The following is a 27,880-nucleotide window of genomic DNA, read 5'->3' on the forward strand; positions in this document are numbered from 1 at the left end:
TATAATATTAGCATGTTATTAGATACATGTGAGATACAATGCTGAGTATTTCAATACTAATAATTTAACCATTTAATTGTTTGTTCACTAACTGTATAATCTATGTTTCTTTTTCTAATCTTTCTAAATTATAATTATTTTTCTGACTATATTTTATTCTACACATATAAATTGCTGTACTCTACAACTAACTGAGTTTTTGTAATTAGTCACTGTATTACCTTTTGTATTTAAAAGAAGCCAGCAGCAGATATATAACATTTATTTCCATACATATAATATACACTTATATACATGTACACAAACCATATTGCTCTAACTTTTTTTTTAAAGTTAAATCCATACTTTGGAAAAGCCTAAAATTAAATATTTTACACTAATTTCTAAAGTAACAGACCTGCAGAGTTGTGTGTTTGTTATAAATTGCTTCATCATTTATTTTATTATTTTTAAAAATAAGAAAATAGTAAAAAAAAAAATACATTTAAAATGTTAAATGATTGTAAAGCTGCATATATTTAAAATTAAAATAGACAAATTGTTATCGGCTGCACCTGGAATAACACCAAGCTCACTATGTAGGAACCTCCTAACTAAGGTACCATTAAATAACTAAAGTGAAGGACAAATTATAGGAGCGCCAAATAGGCTAAAGGTGATAATCACGGCTAGATCGGGACTAGTGAACCAAGATATATAAACAAATTGTAAAAAATTAGAAAATGGATTAAAACTCAGAGGAGGCGGACAGGTTATGGAGCAGCGGTCTTTGTGACCGCTGCATCATAACGGCTGTTTCTGGCGAGCCTGTAGGCTCGCCAGAAACACAGGGCATCAAGCTCCATTCGGAGCTTGACAGATAGGCCCCATTGTATAGTTACAAACGCAGGATCTTATTCCCCCATAGACTTTAATGCAGCCTCATTTTGAACAAAAAAATAGCAGCTGACAGCTCGCACAAGAACGAATGCAGGATGCAATGAGATATATTTATGTATTTCTATATATATGTATATATGTATTAATCTGTATATATATATATATATATATATGTCTGTAAATACATATATACACACATATAAATACATATATACATATGTATAGAAATACATGCATATATTTATACATATCTATTTTTATACAAGTGTTCATATGGATCCCTATGTAAAAACATAAATTATGCTTCCCTTGTGAATCCTTTCATGAGTTTTCAGAGTACTCATATGTAAAACTTTTTCCACACTCTGTACACGTGAAAAAGTTTTCACCTGTGTGAATCCTTTCATGTGTTTTCAGACTATTTATTTGTGTAAAACTTTTTCCACACTCTGTATATGCAAAAGTCTTTTATCCAGTGTGAATCCTGTCATGATATTTCAGATGACTCATGTGTATAAAACTTTTTCCACACTCTGTACATGTGAAAAGGTTTTCTCCTGTTTAAATTATTTCATGAGTTTTCAGATGACTCTTTTCTGGAAAACTTTTTCCACACTCTGTACATGTGAACGGCTTTTCTCCTGTGTAACTCCTTTCATGAGTTTTCAGATGACTCTTTTCTGTAAAACTTTTTCCACACTCTTTACATGTGAACGGCTTTTCTCCTGTGTGAATACTTTCATGAGTTTTCAGATTACCCATTCGTGTAAAACTTTTCCCACACTCTGTACACATGAAAGGCTTTTCTCCTGTGTGAATCCTTTCATGAGTTTTCAGATGACTTTTTTCTGTAAAACTTTTTCCACACTCTGTACATGTGAAAGGCTTTTCTCCTGTGTGAATCTTTTCATGCTTTTTAAGATCCCTCTTTTGTGTAAAACATTTTCCACACTCTATACATGTGAAAGGCTTTTCTCCTGTGTGAATCATTTCATGATACTTCAGATGACTCATGTGCATAAAAATTTTTCCACACTCTGTACACGTGAAAGGCTTTTCTCCTGTGTGACTCCTTTCATGAGTTTTCAGATGACCTTTTTCTGGAAAACTTTTTCCACACTCTGTACATGTGAAAGGCTTTTCTCCTGTGTGAATCATTTTATGATATTTCAGACTACTCATTTGTGTAAAACTTTTTCCACATTCTGTACATGTAAAAGGCTTTTCTCCTGTGTGAATCATTTCATGCTTTTTCAGATTACTCTTTTGTGTAAAACTTTTCCCACACTCTGTACATGTGAAAGGCTTTTCCTCTGTATGAATCCTTTCATGCTTTTTCAGATCACTCTTTCGTGTAAAACTTTTTCCACACTCTGTACATGTGAAAGGCTTTTCTCCTGTGTGAATCCGTTCATGCTTTTTCAGATCACTCTTTTGTGTAAAACTTTTTCCACACTCAGTACATGTGAAAGGCTTTTCTCCTGTGTGAATCTTTTTATGAGTTTTCAGATAATTCATTAGTGTAAAACATTTGCCGCACTCTGTACATGTGAAAGGCTTTTCTCCTGTGTGGCCCCTTTCATGAGTTTTCAGCTGATTAATTTGTGTAAAACATTTGCCGCACTCAGTACATGTGTGTGGTTTCTCACCTGTGTGAATTCTGTAGTGTTCTAGTAGAGGAGACTTCCATCTAAAGCTTTTCTCACACTCTGTACATTGAAAAGGTTTCTCCTTTGTATGAATCATTTTGCTAGACTGTAGACTTTTCCTTTCTTTAATATGTTTTGAAAACTCAGTAAATATTTGTAGTTTATCCTCAGGGATAATAATTTCACTAGATAAGGCATAAATGTTGTCCTCTTGTTTGATGACTAAATTACTCTCTGTACATAGTGATTGCTGCCCTTTTCCTGCCAATTCACCATCTTCTTTAAATATCTGCTGTGATATCCCCAATGTTTGTGAATAGTCATTGGTGTCTAAGACTGTAGTAAAGGATAGATATGAACTATTGACGTGTTTGTCTACATGAAAAGAAATGGAATAAAGAAAAATAAGAATGTTTATTCATTTATAATATAATACATCTAAATAAAAAAGATTATATTTTATACTCAAACATGTCTTCAGTTTTTTATTTTTAAATTTACCTGTAAATCACAAATTAAAAAAGCATGCCATAGAATGTAAACATTACTACATCATAGTAAACTAAATTACTAATGAAAACAAGTAATAGACCCATTAAACAAGGTGCATGCGGATAATGTTCTCTAAAATGTTAATTTCAATTGTTTTCTTGGATAGAGTTAAGAAAAGAAAGATTTTTTTTGGTTTACATAGAGTGATAATATAATGAGAGATGTTCTTTTGGCAAATTCAGTCTATTTAAAAGGATCATAAAATAAAGAATTACAAAACCACAGATGCATAATAAAAATACAATGCAATAAAACTTACTATGCAATTTAAAAGAGCAGTAGATTGTTTTCTGATAAATGTTCTGCACCTGTACCATGTGACAGCTATCAGCCAATAACAGACTCATATTTTTATATAATGTGAACTCCTGCATATGCTAAGTAGGAGCCGCTGCCTCAGGTCATTTAAAAGGCTGTGTACAATTTAATAATGAAAATAAATTACAAACAGCAAACAGTTATTTTACATAAAAACTAAACCTAAAGGTGAAATTTCCTATACACTTTATACTATTTTATACACCGGTAAAACAAGTCATTAGAAACACATTAAAGGGACAGCAAAGTCACAATTTCACGTTTATGAATCAAATTTAAACAACTTTCCAATTTCCTTCTATTATCAAATCTGCTTTATTCCCTTGGGGACCTTTGTGTCAAAGCATATAATGCACTATGGTGCACTAGCTGCTGATTAGTGGCACATACAAGCCTTTTGCCATTGGCTCACCTTATGTGCTCAGCTAGCTACCAGTAGTGCATTTCAGTTGCTTCAGTAAAGAATGCATATAGAATTAAGAAAATATCATAATAGAATCAGTTGGAAAGTTGTTTAAAATTATATGTTCTATTTAAATGATGAAAAACATTTGGGGTTTCTTGTTATTTTAAGGGGAAACCAAATGTACAGGACACTGCCCCTTTAAGTCTGTGATCATGTGAAGGTGCAGAATACACTTACTAAGGTCTTTACTAACAACAAGAATCAGTCACAGATCAGTGGGATAAACGTTCTGATGATAAACAGGTCCAGCTAAAAGAAATAAGAAATGTATTATAAAATAACCTCATTAGAAATAAAATAATATGCAGATCACAAGATATTTATAATTAGATCAGTATATGTGATAAGACTGATACAACAGAGCCATAAGTGATATTTATTACTGGAGCAAATAGCAGCTTCAGACTAATATTAAATGAAAATGGTTTATCTGGGCTCTACAGTTAATTATAAACCTATAGAGAAATATAGGATTCTGGTTGACTAATACTTAAGAATCTGTTGCTCATTGGATAACAGGAACAGCCCCCACAAGTGTATTATTGGACAGACCTCCTCAAGCTTGAACATATGGTTTGGTTCTGCTACAAACTGCTGTAAATCATTATGTATTAAATTGGGCTTTTTAAATGAAAGAACTTAATGTTATATTCATTAACACTGCATGAAAAATACAGAAAACAAATTAAATACAGTTGAGTTTTTTTTATATAAACTCAGTTTCCTATATGAAGTGAAATATTTTATGTTTATCATAACAAAATACAGAACAATATTTTCTCATCATTATATAAAACACAACAGTGTGAGGCTGTTAATAAAGATTTATGTCAGGATTTGCACATTACCGTTTAGCAGAAGCTCTGTAAGTTGTAAGTACGAAGTCTCTCTGGTTCCTCCTGTGATATCACTGAGTGTTACACAGATATTTATACTAATGTGGGATGGTCACCTTTCTCTGTGTGACTCACATGAGTACAACTTGTCAGTTGGGAGACAATGAGAGTGTCACACCTGGACTTTTGTTCTCATATAGATGTCTATTGTCCCCTCTGATGTCACATGAATACAGAGTCCCTGCCTCCCCTTCAGGGTGTGATTATCATATGGATAAGTAAGGAGGAAACAAACTGTTTATTTAAATGTGAGAGAGGTTTCTGTTGTGTCCTAAAAAATATCAGGATACAGCATTATATTATGTTTTACTGATGGAAATTGTTATTTTAACATAATTTATTTGCAAACAGATGTATAATATTAGCATGTTATTAGATACATATGAAATACAATGCTGAGTATTTCAATACTAATATTTTAACCATTTTATTGTTTGTTCACTAACTGTGTAATCTAATGTTTCTTTTTCTAATCTTTCTATCATAAATTATATTTCTTCTGACTATATTTTATTCTACACATATAAATTACTGTACTCTGCAACTAACTGAGTTTTTGTAATTTGCCATTGTATTACCTTTTGTATTTAAAAGAAGCCAGCAGCAGATATATAACATTTATTCCCATACATATAATATATACTTATATACATGTACACAAACCATATTGCTTTAACTTTTTTTAAGATAAATCCAAACTTTGGAAAAGCCTAAAATTAAATATTTTACACTTTTTTCTAAAGTAACAGACCTGCAGAGTTGTGTGTTTGTTATAAATTGCTTCATCTATTATTTTTTATTTTCAAAAATAAGAAAATAGTAAAAACAAATACATTTAAAATGTTAAATGACTGTAAAGCTGCATATATTTAAAATTAACCTTTTAGCACCGTTATTGCTTTGTATTCCGTCCAAACGGCGCTGGGCTTTAGCGCCGTTAGGACAGAATCAACGTCATAGTCGTTTGGCTGTCCCTAAGCCAACAGCGCTTTCTGGATGTGATCGGGGTCTGGTGGGCTTGCCTTGCTTCATAGGTACACCCCCCCTTACCTGATCTCATAATTGAAATCTCACGACCGCGTGCACAATCGCAGGATTTCAATTTGTCTATATCGGAACAAATTGATATAACAATACTATTAGACAATGAAAGTATATGGTAAAGTTGTTTTCCTAGGAATAATTAGTCAGTTTATAATACAATCTCAAGCTGTTTACTGTCCCTTTTTTTTTCATCTTTTATTGAGATATTTCCAAGATGTACAATTTCAAACATGAAAGAAAAACATTCAAATAACATTGATCGTTACAATAATATTGCAATGATACAATTATTTATTTATTTATTTTTTGGTTTTTAAAGCTTTATTGATAATAAAACTGAAAGTACAAATAAGTTCCCAAACGTAGTGGGAAATGTAATACCAGTCATGTAAACAACGTGATACAAAAAGAAACAAGATTTATCACAGGCAGCTTTTACATTATATCAGGATACAATTATTTCAAATTCGAGATTAGCAATTATTATTGGGTTAGATTAAGAAAACCAAACATCTGCTATAGAAGTAAATAAATTATCTGTAAATAAATTGACATCCTCCTGACTATCTTTATTTCTCTGTGTTGTCCATATTCATTGAAAGTATCGGGTTTAGAGAGAGTGAGTATGGAAATAGTAACCATATAGTTAACTATTAAAAATGTGGAAGAGATTGAGTTATGACTGACTGTTTAGGTATTCTTCCCATAGGAAAAGTATATTATGAAATTCTTCCACTCGCCTGGTGTGTGTGTAGTGATATTTCTCTAAGTGGAGAAAGTGAGTTACTTTAGTTTTCCATGATGTAGGAGATGGCAGGTTCATTTTTTTCCAATTTAATGGAATTAGTTTTTTTGCCAATTTAATCATGACAGTAAGGAGTGTTTGCTTTAATTTACATGTAAGTTTTGGAAATTTGTTAAAGAGAAAAACCCAAGGGGTTAACGGGAGGGATATGCCCAAAGCCTTTTCAATCTCAGGTTTGAGGGAGAGCCAATAAGACTTGACTATTGGGCAAGTCCACCAAATGTGTAAAAGTTGCTGTCTCCTGGCAACCCCTCCAGCATATGGCAGTTGTGCCAGGGAATAAGTGATGTAATCGAGTGGGTGTATAATACCACCTGCTTAGCAGTTTGATATTCATTTCCGTCATTGAAATAGATGAGGAAGCTTTTGTCATTTGTTGAAAGATAACATTCCATTCAGATGGATCTATATGGAGTTCGAGGTCATATTCCCATTTAGTCACGAATGTGGGGAGGGAAGAATTAGATATATATTATAGTAATTTATATGTTAAAGATAAGATTCCTTTTTGGGTTTGAGGGTGGAGACATATTGTTTCAAAGTTTGAGAGTTGCCGCTTAAACTGAGGTTTTGAAGGATGTGTCGATAGATAATGTTTCAATTGTGTGTAGTTAAACCAGTTTTGGAAATTCATCCCTAGAATATCACAAATAGCCTGCTGAGACTGTATTTCTTTATCTTTGTATAAGAGGTGGTGTGGGATTGAACTTTTTATGGAAGGAATAGGATAAGTTTGATGAGTGGCCTATATTAATGAGAAAACGGTGAGTTTTTACTTATCGGTGTCAGAGGGCAGTGTATGGTGGAAATTGAGGGATATTTCTTAAGTAATTTATCCCATTGTTTAAAAGTTTCATTTACTATCTTAGGTGTTGTGTTTGATAGCTTACGTTGGGATCCAACAATTCCCGCATAGGTAATGATTATCGGAAAGTGATTGTTCTAACTGAATCCACTCCTTGTTTATCGCTTGCTTGCACCAGTCCACAATCCTTGTTAAGAAAACAGCATGTCTATAGCGCAACAAGTTAGGGGCTCCAATCCCTTCTATCTCTTTGGGACGGTATAAGGTGGAAGTGGCAATACAAGGTCGTTTGTGTGACCATATAAAGGAATTAATCTGTTTTTGTAAGGAAAATATCAGGTGTTCCGGAAGGGGCACCGGGAGGGTTTGCAAGAAATATAATATTTTAGGGAGATTGATCATTTTGACAGCGTTAATTTTCCCAAGCCAAGAGAGAGGCTTATGGTTCCAAGAACTAAGAATGGCTTGAATTGTAATTTTAATAGTCTTGTAGTTTAGGCTTTGGGTTGTATGTGGAAGCTAAATTGTTGTTGGATATTTTTTAATACATCTAAATGTAAATGAGTGGCCAGCAATTCAGATTTTGTGATGTTTATCTTAAAATTGGAGTAGGTTCCATACAGTTGTAATGTTTGCATCAGAGGGGGTAGTGATTTTTCTGGTTCTGTTAGTGTTAAAAAGATATCGTCCGCATATAGTGTTATCTTATAGGCTATTGAATCCTTGGATATTGATATTATTTCTAATACGTGAGGCAAGCACTTCCATCGCCATTACGAACAGAAGGGGTGAAAGGGGACAACGTTGTCTTGTTCCATTTGTAATTTTAAAAGGGGAGGATACAGAGTCATTCAATTTGATTTTGGCCTGTGGGTTGTTATAGAGGGTGAAGATTTTTCCTATTAGTTCTCGAGGGAAGCCGAATATGTGCATTGTATGTTTCAAAAAAGACCAGTCTAACCTATCAAAGGCCTTGGATAGGAACATGGAAGGGATTTTTTGGTTAGATGCACATTTCATAAGGTCTAATATTTTAGTGGTATTGTCTCTAGCTTCTCTTAAGGACGTGAAGCCGGCCTGATTAGTATGTATAAGTGAGGGTAAGACTGAATTTATTCTAAAGGCTATGATTTTTGCAAAGAGTTTAATATCGAGGTTTAGAAGGGAAATGGGGCGGAAATTAGCAGGAGTATTGGGGGATTTGCCCAGTTTTGGCAGCACTACTACTTGTGCCTCTAGCATTGAAGATGGGAATGGGTTATCGTCTGTTGCTTGATTAAACATCGTTTTAAGATGAGGTATTAAGACGGACAAAAATGTCCGGTAATATTTGGCTGTAAAGCCATCAGGGCCAGGGCTTTTTCCTATTTTTAAGGTTTTGATAGCAGATAGAATTTCTTGAGGAGATACTTGTTTACTGATTTGTTCTTTTTGTTTGTCGGTTAGCATTGGCAGTGGGAATTTTTTTATATAGTCTGTCATTCTGATTAGGTAATCTGATGTGGGGTCATCTTTTTTGAGGTTATATAAAGAAGTGTAGTATTTATGGAAGGACTGTACTATTTCTGGGGTGGTTTGCAATGGTCTCCCCTGAGAATTATGAAGTTCATATATGTATGATTTAAATCTTTTTTTCTTTAACGCTCTGGCCAGGAGTTTACCTGCTCTGTTGTTTTCGAAATAGAACATACTATTTTTTTTTTTTTGCATTGTGATTGGTATTCAATATCCCGAAAGTTATCTAACTCTTCTTGGATTGCTTGAATATTTTTCAGTATGTTGGCATCTGATGGAGATTTCTTATGTGCATGTTCTAACTGAGTATATTGAGTCGTCAAGTCTTGGTATCATTTACGATAGGTCTGTGTATGAAATGCTTTTATTTAATTAATTCACCACGGAGTACGCACTTGTGCGCCTCCCATATTGTGTATTAATTATCGATCGAGTGTGTATTAAGGTTGAAGTATTCCTCTATAGTTTTAGTTAGCTTGGAGATCGAATCTGGGTGTTCTAGCAGGCTAAAATCAAGTTTCCACTGGTATGGGGTGAGGGGAGTGTTAGGCCAAGTGAATTTAAGTTGAACAGACCAGTCGTCTGACCAAAAAGTAGGAATGATGTCGCATCTATTTATATAGGAGAGGCCACTCTGATTTGTGAGAATGTAATCTAGTCTACTGTAAGACTTATTAGGGTGAGAGAAGAAAGTATAGTCTTTTTTGTTATGGTGTATAAATCTCCAAGTATCGTAGAAATTCATATCTTTCATTCCTTTCCAAATAGCCCTGGAGAGTTTACGGGGTATTTGAATATTGGCATTAGTGCTATCTATATGAGGTTGCGTGGGAACATTAAAATCACTGGACAGAAAAATTGGGCCTTTAGCTAGATTTAATATTTTTGTAAACATGTGACGGAAGAAGGGGAGTTGGTTGGTATTAGGGGCATATATGTTTATGAGTGTTATGGGTCTTCCATATAATAGACCTGATAGACCCAAAAACCGTCCTTCTTTATCTGTGACTTTTCTGCTGAGTGCAAATGGAGTGGATTTGTGTATTAAGATACTCACACCATTTTTTTTTGTTCAGACCTGAACTGTGAAAATGTGTGGTAAAGGATTTCCCAAAATATTTGGGTATATTATGCATTTTAAAATGTGTTTCTTGGAGGAAAGTATATCTATATGGTGTATCGCTAAATCAGACAAGGCTTTTGATCTCTTTTGTGGCAAGTTAAATTCCTTAACATTTTGGGTCAGGAGGGTCAATTGTGTGGCTGAGTCACGATTTAATCGCAACATCAGAAAAATGTAAAAGTTTGGGATGTATTTGATGAATAAGGCACATGTTGGTATAGGATTCGAGTATTGTGTATGTGATTGCAAACATAATTACGGATATTGGAGTTTCACTAAAGTGATAACATAACAAGTAACAACATAACATTCTTTTCAGTAATATTGTAAGAAACAAAAAAACAAACTAAACAAATTAAACAAACAGTTGGCTCTCTTCCTAATATAGGTCATCTTTGAGAGCAATCTTGGTGGGGAACAAGTATAGCTAGCCCCAAATATATATGTAAAGTTATCTATCCCAATTATTATATACAATATACGCTATATAGCTGTAGTAAACAGATAATATTCAAAGTTAAATAACAATCAATCTATGACCAAAACTTAATTCAACAAACTCCAAAATCCACCAGTTGTGGTATAGGTATCTATTTTTAATTATTATATATCATTATATAAAGTACTCTAACTTTTTTTTTTGGGGTCATCTACGGTGTTAGCTATATGTCTGAAGCAGGTGATTACTATATGGAGCCCATAAATAGTCGGTTTACCTCTATTAGAGCCATATTATGTATTCACTTTCACCCACCTCTATCAGGTATTATGGAGGTCAATAATTATTAATGAAATGGGTATTGCTAGTCCTATCTATATTAGCTCAAATATTGTGTACTAACCCATATAATTCAGGTTAAAACATTCACTATATTCTTATAGACATGTAGAAGGTTTCTGTCTAAAATGTAATCCTTTCCCTTAGTCATAATGAACTTATGTCAATTACTATAGAATCACTAGGAACCATGTGCACAAAGTTACTTTATATATACTTAGCAAGGTTTCAGTCCAGAGTAGTGAGTCCCCAGCAGGTTCATTGGGTTGAGTCTTTATAAGTTGCAATGTCTTGACTTTGCAGGGATGGGGGCAAAGCTTTTGGATTATTATTTAATGTCTGTGACAAGGTTGGTCTTCTGACTTGTTTACCATTAGCAATCTTCTAAGGAGTGGATGGGTCTTTATTACTTCTTGGTAGTGGAGATGCAGATTGATGCTGTGTTGTAGTATCAAGTGGAGGATCTATCCCTAGTGACTTGCAGAAAGAGACAATATCTTCTGGAGATCTGCATATCAAGCAAGTGTTATTTCTGAGTACCCAGACCTGGGTGGGGAAACCCCATCGAAATTGAATTTTTTTATTTTGGAGAAGTGTAGTTAAGGGGTTGAACACTTTTCTACGTTGTAATGTTTGGGAAGCCAAGTCCTGATAAAATTGCAAAACATTACCACGAAATCTAATCGGCTGTCGTTTTCTTGACTGGTTCAGGAGCATCTCTTTTTCAAGAAAGTTTTTAAAGCAAATGATGATGTCCCTTGGGGGTGCTGTGTCAGGAGGTCTAGGTCTGAGAGACCTATGAGCACGTACCCATTGGATATCTGTAGTGCATGAGGATTCTTTGATTTGTTGAAATAGAGACTGTAGATAAACTGGAAAATCACAGGGGAGAACACTCTCAGGAACTCTCTAATCCTTATGTTTTTACGTTGGCTCTGATTCTCCAAATCTTCTAATTTCTCTTGTAGCAAGGAAATGGTTTCCTAGTGTGAAGTTACTTGATCCGTTAGAGTTTGCACATCTTCTTTTATCTCATCTTGGTTAGTTTCTAAAGATTCCACTTGGAACCCTAGCATATGAATATCTTGTTTCATACCCGCAAGTTCCTCTCTTATGCAGGTACAAACAATATCAGCAATGTCCTGTTTAGATGGCAAATCATGAAGGATAGTTGTAGTAAGGTTTGTGTCTTCATATTGTGAATTAGATATATTAGTGGTCTGGAGCTCCATAGAAAGCTGTTTATTTCTCATTTCAGGTGGGTCAGGTGGTTGCATATAAGAGGATATATTAGCCGTTTTCCCTGAGGATGGTTTGAGGAGCTTATCTTGTTTTAGTCTTCTGGATGTCATTGCGTCGGGCTACCAGTGGGAAAAAGTTGTGAGATGTCGCCTTAGATATGAATCCAAGACGTTATTATTTACCTCCAAATTCTGAGGGTTCTTTCCCTAAGATTATTGTACCTAAGTAGTGCCTGAGAGTATTATGTGATCCTTTATGAGTAGGATATGACAAGTGTCAATATAGGTAGATATAGTGTTATAATCTTCGCACTCCAGGAGCCTGTATAAACTAATATTTGGGAGTACCCTTTCCAGTGTTCTCACTATGACTCCGGAGTAAATTAGTAGGTATAGGTCACCATTAACTTAAGGGCCCAGATTTGTAGGGGAATAATCTGTGTGGTGGGTGTTTTTAATCAACAAATATCTCACCCGGTGTCAATGTGCCGCTTTGTTAGGTGGCTCTCTATGCGTAGCAATCAGCGATCGCTAATAGTACACTGCAGCTGGGCTTTTAAGCTGCGCCAGGATTCCTCTGCAGGCTCCTTCAGCTGATCGTCTTTGTCCCCTGTGTCGGCCATGTGGTTATGCGGTGCAGTGATTTGTGGAGGCCGTAATGGCGGCCGATGTACATCTGGTGTGACCCGCTGATGTTCTGTAATGGCGACGACACGGAGCACAGATCTCTGTGTAAGACATCTCTGGGTAGGTGCTTGCCATCGCCGCATTCATACTCCTTGTCGTTAGGCTATCGATGCAGTCAGGCTAGTGTGTGGCTTCGATGCAGGTCCCATTACAGAATGTGATGCAAGATGGTTCTTAACTGCCTACAATTTTTTGTTGTTGTTTATAATCCAAGCTTACACTGCAATTTGTAGTCTCACTGGCTCTTGTAGGTCTTCCACAGCCATATTTTATTAAATTCAGATATTTTTATTTTGGGATAATATAATATATTTATATTAATGATCTCTGATATTAATTAAAGGGATTTAGAGGTGTAATAATGTTTAAATATATTAGATCAGTTTATTATTGTACCACTGATTGTAATATAACTATGTATTTTATTTAAAGGGACAGTCTAGACCTTTGTCATCTTACCTTAGATTAAGATGCAAATAGCCTCCTGCACCTTTTCTATATCATGCAGCAGGAACAGTAAAAAAAATATTGTTTCTGGCCACTTTGAAATGGCTGCCAAACTCAGCCCACTGATGACATCATGATCTGGGCTGCATATGGCATCCAATCACAAAAGGCTCACTAGTTGGATTAAACAGACTGTCATTGGTATTCAGCAGAGTGCCTAAATGCAGCCAAGATCATGATGTCATCAGTGGGCTGAGCTTAGCAGCCATTTCAAAGTGACCAGAGACAATATTCATTTTAAAATAACTGTTTTACTGTTCCTACTGCATGATATAGAAAAGGTGCAGGAGGCTATTTGCAGCTTATTCTAAGGTAAGACTTTAAGATGACTAAGGTGTAGACTGTACATGTAACTCCTGCAAAGTCAGCTATAGAGCAGCAATTAACTATTGGGAGCTAGCTGAGCATATCTGGTGAGCCAATGACAAGAGACACATGTTTATAGCCACCAGTCAGCTCTCAGTAGTATATAAGTTTGTTAACAGAAGTAAAATTAAATCATAAAATTGCACATTCTATCTGAATCATGAAAGTGTAATTTCCTATCCCTTTAAGTAACAGAAAATGTCTGCATATAAAGTCTTGATGGTGATTAATAATCTGCATTGGTGTAAATCGGGGGGTTAATTTGATATTGATTTATGTACTGTTAAAAGGTCAGTAACGTCAAAATTAAACTTAAATGGATTGGATAGAACATGACATTTCAAATAACTTCAAATACACGTGCACGCCCCTAAGCTCATATAATATCAGCCTCCCAGGTTTACTCTATAATAAAAGATACCAAAAGAACAAAGCAAATTAGATAATAGAAGTAAATTGTAAAGTTGGGTAAAATTGCTGCTCTATCTGAATTATCAGCGTTTAACTTTCACTGTCAGATTTGGCTTCTGTCTTTGATGTTGTTTTCCTAATTATTCTGTGATATTGGGTTTTTAATTATACAGAAAACACAAAATACTGGTCTGGATTACAATCACTTTTTATTTGCATGAAAAAACATTGTATATCATTATATAGTAAACAGCAGCATTACATGATATATGCACACAATGGTATAAATATACCTAACGCTTGTGCTCTTGATACAAAGGGATTTATCAGACATATAATGTTCCCTTTATATATACAGTATGTGCTATTATCAGTTCTTGTGGCTTCTAACTAACATGACACACATATTACATACCCAGTATACATGTAGGTTATAGTAGCCATTTAAATTAAACTGATTATGACCACGTATGTACCGGTTACTGATATTGTGTCTCATTAAATAAAATCAGTTTCCCCTCAGTAATTCCTCTGGTATATAACATGTACAATGCTAAGCATCTATTGCTATAAGAAAAGGTTTATCCACATGATATGCACATTAAATATATCTCCCAGATGTCAATCATTTGAGACTGAAGTTATTGTTTATATAATTGTCTATCACTCTATTCATATAAAGACTCATTTATTCTGTAAATGTAATTATTGTATCCCCTATGTAAATCAAACATACAACTTCTAACACTGGCATATTAATAAACAACACTGGGGGTGCTATGGTGGTGAATGGTTGTGTAAACTGGTCAGTATGAGGACAGATTTGTATATTCCTGTGTGGTGTTTGGATTATATTACATTGATTTGAGAGAAACTGAGGCGCACATATATAGAGGAACAAAGGACAGCAGGAGAGCACTTCCAATCTGGGGCTTTTATAACTGGGATTTAGAAAGTATTATTTACAATATCATCCTTTTTTATGCTTCCATTTAGAGAGCTTGTCCTCTTTACGATAATTGTAAAAAGGTTTGCACACTGTGTTTATAAAGTATATTTGTGTGTAAATATTTGGTGTTTTGTGATATATGATTTCAATATAAAACCTTTTTTCCACTTTCTAAACATGTGAAAGGTTTCTTCCCTTATGAATCCTTTCATGAGTTTTCAGATGACTCGTGTGTTTGTTTTTTTTTTTTTTAAGTCTTTTTATTGTTTTATATGCTTACAATTACAAATATATAAGGACAAGGACATTCAGTATCTATGTTGCACAGTTTCCATAATCCTTAATCCTTGATTTTCCTAACAAGTTCACTTATAATCAACATTCTTGAAATTCCCCTTTTGTTGCGCCATTTAGCAATCTGGGGGACAACAAACGAGCAAGAGAAAAGAAAAAAAAAAGAAAAAAAAAGGAAAAAAAAAGAAACACTAAAATAAATACAGTGAGAACTTGCAGAAGGATGCTTGGCAACCCTTTCATGCATATCCTCAGATTTGTTTCTGGCGTGACCGAGGGTAGAGGTATAAGCCCATGGAGTCTAGAGAGATGTATCTTACGGGGTATTTTATAAAAGCCTACTCCAGTTATTTGGTAGCTCATTATTAATTATCCAGGCTTTGACTGTGTTAGATCTAATTAAAGGTTTGATAATTTGGAGTTGAGTACTTAGTGGCTGGGCTCCAATTATTTTCAGCCATTTACGAAAGAACCTCTTGATAGGTTTCTCTGCATCGCTACAAATCTCATATTGCTCCAGTATCATTTGGTTCATCATCTCTTTTACAAATTGCCTAACACTGGGTGCTTTTGATGATTTCCAATTAGCTAGTATCAGTGCTCTCCCTTGAAGGAGTGCTGTGTTGATCAAGTAAGGGTTCTCGTGCCAGTCTATTCCCTTGTATAAGAGGAGCACCATTTTACTATTTATTTGAAGTTTTTGGTCTAACCACTTATTAAGCCAATATAATATCTGTTGCCAGAATTGGCAGATTTTTGGGCAGCTGTAAAGACAATGTTCCAAGTCTGCGTCTTTAGCACTACATTTATAGCAAACTATCTCCATATTTTTATACCATCTTGCTATTTTATTAGGGGTTATATATAACTGATTAATTATCTTAAAATGTGACTCTCTCCAGGTAGTAACCTTAGTTGTCTTTACTACTATCCTAAGACTATCTGATAGTTCTGCCCTTGTTTGTAGAGGATATAGTCTCCTCCATTTGCTTTCCAGTATCTGTAATTGTGTTTCTATTTTATGCTCCATTTGGAAATTATAAATCAGCCTAATTGCATATTTCTTCTGTGCAAAAATTCTAATCACTTTATCTAGCCCTCCTAGGGACCAATCTTTCCCATGCCTGGCTTGTTGTTCATTGTAGAAATGCCTGATTTGTAGATAGGCAAAAAAGTCTGTCTTGGGCAGCTGATATTCCCTACTTAATTCTTCAAAAGATTTGATTATATGTATTGCATTATCCTCAAGCTGTACCAGATTGATGATGCCCTTCCTGCGCCATCTATGAAAGACTCCATATCCACTACATCCTAAATTGAATTTCGGATTCCCTAAGATCGGCAGATATCTGGATATGCACATATTAACTCCTATTAATTTACCTAGTTTATGCCAGGCCACTATTACATTATTAAACGTTAACCTCTGCAAGATTCCTTTTGGGAGATTTTTTATCTCACAATGTAGGAGTGCTTTGGGCACATATGGGGCACATATATCTGCCTCTAAAGCTCCACATGTCACAAAGTCCCCCTCAATAATCCAATCCATGGCATATTTCACTACAGCAGCTAAATTATATAGTTGAAGGTTAGGTAACGCTAATCCCCCAGCTTTGAATGGGAGAGCTAATATTTCTGCTGAGCATCTTATTTTACCTCCTGCCCATATAAAATTACTGCACATCTTATTGAATCTAACACGATCTTTCTGTTTAACTATAATGGGGATATTCTGCATGAGATATAATATACGAGGGAAGATTATTGTTTTAATTAGCGTCACTCTAGCTGTAATATTAATAGGCAGCTCTCTCCATCTTTTACAGTCTGCATTACATTTATCCAGGCATGGGGTAATATTCTTATCATACCAATGTTTCGGGTTTTTAGTAATGATTAGACCTAGATACTTGATCTGATCTACTTCTCTAAAGGGACATCCTTTGTGGTTCTGGTTTACGCCTCGAAGCCACATAATTTCTGATTTGTCTACATTCACTTTATACCCTGAAAATGAACTAAAGTGCCTTATAATCTTTAAGAGTTGCTTAATACTCTTTGAGGTATCTGAGATAAATAGTAAAAGGTCATCTGCAAATAGCGATAGTACTATCTTCTGTTGGAAAGTTTTGATACCTTCTAATTCTTTCCTTAACCTGATGGCTAATGGTTCTATTGACAGATTAAAAAGCAAGGGTGATAATGGGCACCCTTGTCTTGTGCCTTTTTTAAGCGTAATATCTGGTGTAGTTTCATTATTAATAATTAGATTGGATGTCGGATTCCTATATATGAGTTTTATAAAAGATTCAATATTTCCTTGCACTCCGAACTTCTCTAGTGCTGTGAATAGGTGATCCCAGGTTATGGCATCGAAGGCTTTTTCAGCATCTATCGCCAATACAGCTTGGTCTGGCATATCTTTACTTAGGTTTTGTTTAGCCTCTTGAAAGCATTGATCTAGGGTGATAAGTACTTTTCGGATATTTCTAGCTGGGTTACGTCCAGTCATGAAACCTACTTGGTCAATATGGATAATTTTATGTAGAATTTTTTTAAGTGTGTTAGCTGCTATAGTGGTTAGAATCTTATAGTCACTGTTTAACAGTGATATCGGTCTATAAGATCCAGGGTTTTCCGGATCTCGACCTTTTTTCAGAATTAATGTGATAGAGGATGCCGCAAAATATTTAGAATGCATTTCCCCTTTTAAAAAGTAGCTGTTAAAAAGGTTGGTGAGGGTGGGCGTAATCTCAGCGGATAACATTTTATAGAATTCGGCTGGTAACATATCAGGGCCCGGTGCCTTATTACTTTTTAACTGGTTTATCGTCTGCCTTACTTCCTCCTCCGAAATCGGAAGATTCAGCCTATCTCTATCTATCTTTCCAAGTTTCTAACTAACATGACACACATATTACATACCCAGTATACATGTAGGTTATAGTAGCCATTTAAATTAAACTGATTATGACCACGTATGTACCGGTTACTGATATTGTGTCTCATTAAATAAAATCAGTTTCCCCTCAGTAATTCCTCTGGTATATAACATGTACAATGCTAAGCATCTATTGCTATAAGAAAAGGTTTATCCACATGATATGCACATTAAATATATCTCCCAGATGTCAATCATTTGAGACTGAAGTTATTGTTTATATAATTGTCTATCACTCTATTCATATAAAGACTCATTTATTCTGTAAATGTAATTATTGTATCCCCTATGTAAATCAAACATACAACTTCTAACACTGGCATATTAATAAACAACACTGGGGGTGCTATGGTGGTGAATGGTTGTGTAAACTGGTCAGTATGAGGACAGATTTGTATATTCTTGTGTGGTGTTTGGATTATATTACATTGATTTGAGAGAAACTGAGGCGCACATATATAGAGGAACAAAGGACAGCAGGAGAGCACTTCCAATCTGGGGCTTTTATAACTGGGATTTAGAAAGTATTATTTACAATATCATCCTTTTTTATGCTTCCATTTAGAGAGCTTGTCCTCTTTACGATAATTGTAAAAAGGTTTGCACACTGTGTTTATAAAGTATATTTGTGTGTAAATATTTGGTGTTTTGTGATATATGATTTCAATATAAAACCTTTTTTCCACTTTCTAAACATGTGAAAGGTTTCTTCCCTTATGAATCCTTTCATGAGTTTTCAGATGACTCGTGTGTTTTTATACACAAGTCATCTGAAAGCTCCTGAAAAGGATTCACAAGGGAAGAAACCTTTCACATGTTTAGAAAGTGGAAAAAATGTTTTTTCCACACTCTGTACACATGAAAAAGTTTTCTCCTGTGTGAATCCTTTCATGAGTTTTCAGACAAATTATTTGTGTAAAACTTTTTCCACACTCTGTACATGTGAAAGGCTTTCCCCTGTGTGAATCCTTTCATGAGTTTTCAGATGACTCTTTTCTATAAAACTTTTTCCACACACTGTACATGTAAAAAGCTTTTCTCCTGTGTGAATCATTTCATGCTTTTTCAGATTACTCTTTTGTGTAAAACTTTTTTTACACTCTGTACATGTGAAAGGCTTTTCTCCTGTGTGAATCCTTTCATGCTTTTTCAGATTACTCTTTTGTGTAAAACTTTTTCCACACTCTTTACATGTGAAAGGCTTTTCTCCTGTGTGAATCCTTTCATGCTCTTTCAGATGACTCTTTTGTATAAAACTTTTTCCACACTCTTTAAATTTGAAAGGCTTCTCTCCTGTGTGAATCCTTTCATGCTTTTTCAAATCACTCTTTTGTGTAAAACTTTTTCTACACTCTGTACATGTAAAAGGATTTTCTCCTGTGTGAATCTTTTTATGAGTTTTCAGATTATCCATTTGTGTAAAACATTTGCCGCACTCAGTACATGTGTGTGGTTTCTCACCTGTGTGAATTTTGTGGTGTTCTAGTAGAGGAGACTTCCATCTAAAGCTTTTCTCACACTCTGTACTTTGAAAAGGTTTTTCCTTTGTATGAATCATTTTGCTAGACTGTAGACTTTTCCCTTCTTTAATATGTTTTGAAAACTCAGTAAATGTGTGTAGTTTATCTTCAGGGATAATAATTTCACTAGATAAGGCATAAATGTTTTCCTTTTGTTTGATAACTAAATTACTCTCTGTACATAGTGATTGCTGCCCAGTTCCTGCCAATTCACCATCTCCTTTAAATATCTGCTGTGAAATCCCCAATGTTTGTGAACAGTCATTGGTGTCTAAGACTGTAGTAAAGGATAGATATGAACTATTGACGTGTTTGTCTACATGAAAAGAAATGGAATAAAGAAAAAAAGAATGATTATTAATTTATAATATAATACATCTAAATAAAAAAGGATTATGTTTTATACTCAAAAATGTATTCAATTTTCTATTTTTAAATTTATTTATCTGTAAATCACAAATTAAAAAATCATGACATAGAATGTAAACATTACTACATCATAGTAAACTAAATTACTGATGAAAACAAGTAATAGGGCTGCATTAAACAAGGTGCGTGTGGATAATGTTCTCTAAAATGTTAATTTCAATTGTTTTCAATTGTTTTCTTGGATAGAGTTAAGAAAAGAAAGATTTTTTTTGTTTGCATAGAGTGATAATATAATGAGAGATGTTCTTCTGGCAAATTCAGTCCATTTAAAAGGATTATAAAATATAGAATTACAAAACCACAGATGCATAATAAAAATACAATGAAATTAGCACTTACAATTGCCTAGATTTAGAGTTCTGCGTTAGCCGTCCAAACCAGCGTTAGGGGGTCCCAACGCTGGTTTTTACCGCCCGCTGTTATTTAGAGTCAGCCAGGAAAGGGTCTAACGCTCACTTTCCAGCCGCGACTTTTCCATACCACAGATCCCCCTACGCCAATTGCGTATCCTATCTTTTCAATGGGATCTTTCTAACGCTGGTATTTAGAGTCTTGGCTGAAGTGAGCGTTAGAAATCTAACGACAAGACCCCCCACATCGCCGCCACTCTATTAAAAATTTTAACCCCTAATCTGCCGACCGCACACCGCCGCCACCTACATTATCCCTATGTACCCCTAATCTGCCCCCCCCCAACGTCGCTGCTACCTACCTACAATTATTAACCCCTAATCTGCCAACCAGACCTCACTGCTACTCTAATAAATGTATTAACCCCTAAAGCTAAGTCTAACCCTAACCCTAACACCCCCCTAAATTAAATATAATTTTAATCTAACGAAATAAAAAAAATCTTATTAAATAAATTATTCCTATTTAAAGCTAAATACTTACCTGTAAAATAAACCCTAATATAGCTACAATATAAATAATAATTATATTGTAGCTATTTTAGGATTAATATTTATTTTACAGGCAACTTTGTATTTATTTTAACCAGGTACAATAGCTATTAAATAGTTAATGACTATTTAATAGTTACCTAGTTAAAATAATTACCCAATTACCTGTAAAATAAATCCTAACCTAAGTTACAATTAAACCTAACACTACACTATCAATAAATAAATTAAATAAACTATCTACAATTATCTACAATTATATCAACTAAACTAAATTACAAAAAATAAAAAAAGATTACAAGAATTTTAAACTAATTACACCTACTCTAAGCCCCCTAAAAAAATAACAAAGCCCCCCAAAATAAAAAAATGCCCTACCCTATTCTAAAATAAAAATTGTAAAGCTCTTTTACCTTACCAGCCCTTAAAAGGGCCTTTTGCGGGGCATGCCCCAAAGAAAACAGCTCTTTTGCCTGTAAAAAAAAACATACAATACCACCCCAACATTACAACCCACCACCCGCATACCCCTAATCTAACCCAAACCCCCCTTAAATAAACCTAACACTAAGCCCCTGAAGATCTCCCTACCTTGTCTTCACCACGCCGGGTATCACCGATCCGTCCAGAAGAGGGTCCGAAGTCTTCATCCTATCCGGCAAGAAGAGCTCCTCCAGAGGGTCCAAAGTCTTCATCCTATCTGGGCAGAAGAGGAGATCCGGACCGGCAAACATCTTCATCCAGGCGGCATCTTCTATCTTCTTCCATCCGGCGCGGAGCGCGACCATCTTCAAGCAGCCGACACGGAGCCATCCTTCTTCACCAACGGACTAACGACGAATGAAGGTTCCTTTAAGGGACATCATCCGAGATGGCATCCCTCGAATTCCGATTGGCTGATTCTATCAGACAATCAGAATTAAGGTAGGAAATATCTGATCCAATCAGCCAATCAGATTGAGCTCGCATTCTATTGGCTGATCGGAACAGCCAATAGAATGCAAGCTCAATCTGATTGGCTGATCCAATCAGCCAATCGGATTGAACTTGAATCTGATTGGCTGATTGAATCAGCCAATCAGATTTTTCCTACCTTAATTCCGATTGGCTGATAGAATCCTATCAGCCAATCGGAATTCGAGGGACGCCATCTTGGATGACGTCATTTAAAGGAACCTTCATTCATCGTTAGTCCGTTGGTGAAGAAGGATGGCTCCGCGTCGGCTGCTTGAAGATGGTCCCGCTCTGCGCCGGCTGGAAGAAGATAGAAGATGCCGTCTGGATGAAGATGTTTGCCGGTCTGGATCTCCTCTTCTGCCCAGATAGGATGAAGACTTTGGACCCTCTGGAGGATCTCTTCTTGCCGGATAGAATGAAGACTTCGGACCCTCTTCTGGACGGATCGGTGATACCCGGCGTGGTGAAGACAAGGTAGGGAGATCTTCAGGGGCTTAGTGTTAGGTTTATTTAAGGGGCGTTTGGGTTAGATTAGGGGTATGTGGGTGGTGGGTTGTAATGTTGGGGGGGTATTGTATGTTTTTTTTTACAGGCAAAAGAGCAGAATTCTTTGGGGCATGCCCCGCAAAAGGCCCTTTTAAGGGCTGGTAAGGTAAAAGAGCTTTACAATTTTTATTTTAGAATAGGGTAGGGCATTTTTTTATTTTGGGGGGCTTTGTTATTTTTTTAGGGGGCTTAGAGTAGGTGTAATTAGTTTAAAATTCTTGTAATCTTTTTTATTTTTTGTAATTTAGTGTTTGTTTTTTTTGTAATTTAGTTTAGTTGATTTAATTGTAGATAATTGTAGATAGTTTATTTAATTTATTTATTGATAGTGTAGTGTTAGGTTTAATTGTAGCTTAGGTTAGGATTTATTTTACAGGTAATTTTGTAATTATTTTAACTAGGTAACTATTAAATAGTTATTAACTATTTAATAGCTATTGTACCTGGTTAAAATAAATACAAAGTTGCCTGTAAAATAAATATTAATCCTAAAATAGCTACAATATAATTATTATTTATATTGTATCTATATTAGGGTTTATTTTACAGGTAAGTATTTAGCTTTAAATAGGATTAATTTATTTAATAAGATTTATTTTATTTCGTTAGATTAAAATTATATTTAATTTAGGGGGGGTGTTAGTGTTAGGGTTAGACTTAGCTTTAGGGGTTAATACATTTATTAGAGTAGCGGTGAGGTCCGGTCGGCAGATTAGGGGTTAATACTTGAAGTTAGGTGTCGGCAATGTTAGGGAGGGCAGATTAGGGGTTAATACTATTTATTATAGGGTTTTTGAGGTGGGAGTGAGGCGGATTAGGGGTTAATACATTTATTATAGTAGCGGTGAGGTCCGGTCGGCAGATTAGGGGTTAATAATTGTAGGTAGGTGGCGGCGACATTGGGGGCGGCAGATTAGGGGTTAATAAATATAATATAGGGGTTGGCGGTGTTAGGGGCAGCAGGTTAGGGGTACATAGGGATAACGTAGGTTGCGGCGGTGTACGGAGCGGAAGATTAGGGGTTAAAAATAATATGTAGGGGTCAGCGATAGCGGGGGCGGCAGATTAGGGGTTAATAAGTGTAAGGTTAGTGGTGTTTAGACTCGGGGTACATGTTAGGGTGTTAGGTGCAGACTTAGGAAGTGTTTCCCCATAGGAAACAATGGGGCTGCGTTAGGAGCTGAACGCTGCTTTTTTGCAGGTGTTAGGTTTTTTTCAGCCCAAACTGCCCCATTGTTTTCTATGGGGGAATCGTGCACGAGCACGTTTTTGAAGCTGGCCACGTCCGTAAGCACTGCTGGTATTGAGAGTTGCAGTGGCGGTAAATTATGATCTACGCTCCCTTTTTGGAGCCTAACGCAGCCCTTCTGTGAACTCTAAATACCAGCGGTATTTAAAAGGTGCGGGGGAAAAAATACATGTGTAGCTAACGCACCCCTTTGGCCGCAGAACTCTAAATCTAGCCGAATGATTTTTAAAAGAGCAATAGATTGTTTTCTGATAAATGTTCTGCACCTGTACCATGTTACAGCTATCAGCCAATAACAGACTCCTGTACCATGTGACAGCTATCAGCCAATAACAGACACATATTTTTATATAATGTGATCTCCTGCATATGCTAAGTAGGAGCCGGAGCCTCGGATCATTTAAAAGGCTGTGTACAATTTAATAATGAAAATAAATTACAAACAGCAAACAGTTATTTTACATAAAAATAAAGCTAAAGGTGAAATTTCCCATACACTTTATACTATTTTATACACCGGTAAAACAAGTCATTAGAAACACATTAAAGGGACAGCAAAGTCACAATTAACCTTTTATTATTCAAATTTAAACAACTTTCCAATTTCCTTCTATTATCAAATCTGCTTTATTCTGTTAGGGACCTTTGTGACAAAGCATATAATGCACTATGGTGTGCTAGCTGCTGATTAATGGCACATACAATTATCTTGTCATTGGCTCGCCTTATGTGCTCAGCTAGCTCCCAGTAGTGCCTTACAGTTGCTTCAGTAAAGAATACCTAAAGAATTAAGAAAATATCATAATAGAAGTTAGTTGTAAAGTTGTTGAAAATTCTATGTTCTTTTTAAATGATAAAAAAAAATTTGGGGTTTCTTGTTATTTTAAGGGAAACAAAATGTAAGGGACATACAGCCAATCAGCCAATAGAATGCCAGCCAGGATTGAGTTGTCATTCTATTGGCTGATTGGATCAGCCAATAGAATGCAAGCTCAATCATATTGGCTGATTGCATCAGCCAATAGGATTTTTTCTACCTTAATTCCGATTGGCTGATAGAATTCTATCAGCCCATCGGAATTCAAGGGATGCCATCTTGGATGATGTCATTTAAAGGAACCTTTATTCTTCAGTTGGACTTTGTTTGAAGAGGATGCTCTGCGTTGGATGCTTGAAGATGGAGCCGCTCCGCTCCGGATGGATGAAGATAGAAGATGCCGCCTGGAGGACCTCTTCTTCCCAACTTGGATCAAGTCTTATGCCCATCTGGAGGACCACTTCACCCGGCTTCGTTGAGGACTTCAGCCCGGTTGGGTGAAGACTTCTCAAGGTAGGGTGATCTTCAAGGGGTTAGTGTTAGGTTTTATTAAGGGGGTATTGGGTGGGTTTTATAGTAGGGTTGGGTGTGTGAGTGGTGGGTTTTAATGTTCGGGGGGTATTGTACTTTTTGTACAGGTAAAAGAGCTGATTACTTTGGGGCAATGCCCCGCAAAAGGCCCTTTTAAGGGTTATTTGTAATTTAGTATAGGGTGGGGCTTTTTAATATTTTGGGGGGCTTTTTTATTTTATTAGGGGGATTAGATTAGGTGTAATTAGTTTAAAAAACTTGTAATTATTTTATTATTTTCTGTAATTTAGTGGGGGTTTTTCGTACTTTAGATAATTGTATTTAATTGTATTTATTTGTAGTTAATTTAGGGAATTAATTTAATTATAGTGTAGTGTTAGATGTAATTTTAACTTAGGTTAGGTTTTATTTTACAGGTAAATTTGTCTTTATTTTAACTAGGTAGCTATTAAATAGTTATTAACTATTTAATAACTATTCTACCTAGTTAAAATAAATACAAAGTTGCCTGTAAAATAAAAATAAATCCTAAGCTAGCTACAATGAAACTATTAGTTATTGGAAGAGAGGTGTAGGATCCTACTGCTCCAGCACAAATGCTACCTCAATCCGTCAAGACCGGAAGTGTACTGTAAGGCCGTTTGTGCTGCCCTTGGAGTGCCGTAGCCGGATAGTGCCGAATCACAGCACCCGATAGATAGTGAGAGTGAAGAATGACAGGCACTGCAGACCAGGTTTTGTTGCATATAAAAATCCCAGTTTATTTGAAATAAAAACGGTAAATACCAATCCAAAAAGTAGGGACCTAGGTAAAGGTGACTCACAAACAGGTTAAGGTGGTGCACAGGTGACTGTCTGATGCGTTTCGCGCCCCCTACAGGCACTTACTCATAGACACAGTACAGGTGGATCATAGGTGCTATAAATACACATGCAGGCGGCAAGTTAAAAGAGGGAATTAACCCTATGCGTCCTGTGCCAAAGCAGGAACAGGCCTAAAACAGATGTATGCTTGTGATATAGCAAACAGAAAAATTTGTACAAGCAGAATCTTAACGGACTGATATACAAAAAAGTATGTGAGCTCTGACAAAAAAATCTAACCAATGTTAAATCTTAAAAAAATTGACAATAATAACAAAGACATTGTAAGAAAAACCTTATAGAAAAATTGTAAGAAAACTTTTGAGAAAAAGACATAACAGAAAGGTATATATGACATATTAATGAACCTTAGACATATGCCTGATTAGTGATAATAGATGCTATTGAAAAAAGCCCTTACTAATATACTTATAATGAAAAAATATACATATATTGAAATGATTCATAAAAAAGATATGATCTTTATAAAAGATTACTACAATATATTTTGGACATGGGCACTGTCAGCTGTATTATCACTAAAGAACAAGCGTAAATATGGTATACCTTGAAGGTTAGTCAATTGATAACAAAAATATGTCATATGAACTACATTCAAAATGGACCTCAATGAGTAGAAGCTATGTATCATTAATGAAGTAGTCAATATCACATTCTCTATTAATACCCATCGGGCTTCTAGTTTGAAGTTGCAAGATCCAATAGATCTCCTTTCTTTGCAGAATGGTGTACCTATTACCGCCCCTAAGTGGCACAAGAGCTATGTCAATAATGCTGATTGATAAATTTGCTATATTAGTAAAATGCTCTCCATTAAAGTGATTTGCAATAGCAGATTCCTTGACATAGTTCTTGGTGTCCCTTAGGTGTTCACCAAACCTCCGTCTGACCTCTCTAGAGGTCTGACCAACATATTGGCGATGGCATAAATTGCATGTAAGTAGGTACACGGCAAAGGTTGTGCCACAATTTGCATAAAAATTGGTGGTATATCTCTTATGTGTGATACTACTTTCAAAATGGTTGCCCATTGTGACCGAGGAACACATGCCGCAGTTTCTACTGAGGCATTTGAAATTTCCATGTCTACTAAGCCATCGTGTGCCGTAGGGCGTGTTCTAGTAACATGGCTGGGTGAAAGACTATGTGCCAGAGTTTTTGGCTTTTTGGCCACAAATCGACAATCCTTGATTAAGGGTGCTAGGATAGTGTCTCCTTGTAGAACGTGTAAATGTTTTTTAAGAATTTTGGCTATCTTATCATATTGGCTGCTATATTCGGTAGTGAAAACAACCGCTTGATTGAAAGATTTATCGCAAGACTTTTGTGTGTTGATATCAAATGTTTTAATCTCCACTTTACACTTTTCAAGAGCTGACTCATTATAACCTCTGGCAATTAATCTATTTTTGAGATCTAGAGATTGTTTTTCATAAGTGTCTAAGGACTGAGTATTCCTTTTCAACCTTATGAATTGTCCTCTGGGGACGGCTTTAATGAGAAGGCTTGGATGTTGAGAAGTGGCAAGCAGTATTGTGTTACCTGCACTAGGTTTGCAATATGTTTTTGTGAATACTTTGTTGCCACTACTAAATAGAGTAAGGTCAAGGTAGTTGACCTCTGTTTGGCTGAAATTACCTGTGAACTTAAGGTTCATGAAATTGTTATCCAAGAAGCCTAGAAACCTCTTGAATAAAACCTCATCAACAGGTCTTTTAAAGATGATCAAGAAGTCATCAATATACCTAACAAATAGTAGTATGTCCTCTAACCAGGGATTAAGAACACTGTATACATACGTTAGCTCCCACCAAG

General features: G+C 35.5%; 1 pseudogene; it reads right to left on the reverse strand.

Moving 5' to 3' along the window:
• The window catches only part of LOC128661331 (oocyte zinc finger protein XlCOF6-like), a 33,994-nt pseudogene extending 14,402 nt beyond the window's left edge, over positions 1-19,592 (reverse strand).
• Positions 19,593-27,880: the final 8,288 nt, after the last annotated feature.

This window comes from Bombina bombina, chromosome 5 (genome assembly GCF_027579735.1).
Source record: "Bombina bombina isolate aBomBom1 chromosome 5, aBomBom1.pri, whole genome shotgun sequence".
Lineage (NCBI taxonomy): Eukaryota > Metazoa > Chordata > Amphibia > Anura > Bombinatoridae > Bombina > Bombina bombina.